Consider the following 839-nt stretch of genomic DNA (forward strand, 5'->3'; position numbering starts at 1 on the left):
CTTCTCTTGTTGCAGAGCATGGGCTCTAGGTACGTGGGCTTCAGTAGCTGTGGCACGCGAGCTCAGTAGTTGTGGCTCGCAGGCTCTAGAGCTCAGGCTCAGTAGTTGTGGCGCACAGGCTTAGTTGCTCTGTGACATGTGAGATCTTCCTGGACCAGGGCTCGAACCCGTGTCCCCTGCATTGGCAGGCAGATTCTTAACCACTGTGCCACCAGGGAAGTTCCAATATTTAGTTTGTTTTTTGTTTTTGGGGGTTTGTTTTTTGGGGTTTTTTTGGCTGCCCCATGCAGCTTATGGGATTTTTGACCATGCTGCGGGGCACGCAGGATCTTAGTTCCCAGACCAGGGATCAGACCCGGGCCCCCTGCAGTGGAAAGGCGGAGTCCTAACCACTGGACCGCCAAGGAGTTCCCAAAACTCTAGTTTTTTAAGGAACCTCCACACTGTTTTCCATAATGGTTGCACCAACTTACGTTCCCACCAACAGTGTAGGAGGGTTCCCTTCTCTCCACACCCTCTCCAACACTCTTAACCCCACTTGCCCCTTTAGTTCTGCCCTACCTGTCTGTTCTCCTTCACTGCTAAACCTCTTGAAAGAGTCATCTATACTTTCTGTTGTTGGAGAGGAAAAACTTTTCCTCTACCCTCTTAGGTTGAGTCCCTAGGGGCCTGTGAATTAAACTGACAAAAGAAGACAGATTAACAGGAGAAATTATTCATATACATATTGTAGTTTACAAAAGAAGCAGCTAGGTAAGTGGTTAAAGTTAGAGATTTTTTTTTTTTTGGTATGCGGGCCTCCCTCTGCCGTGGCCTCTCCCGTTGCGGAGCACAGGCTC

The sequence above is a fragment of the Physeter macrocephalus genome, chromosome 11 (assembly GCF_002837175.3).
Source record: "Physeter macrocephalus isolate SW-GA chromosome 11, ASM283717v5, whole genome shotgun sequence".
Classification (NCBI taxonomy): Eukaryota; Metazoa; Chordata; class Mammalia; order Artiodactyla; family Physeteridae; genus Physeter; species Physeter macrocephalus.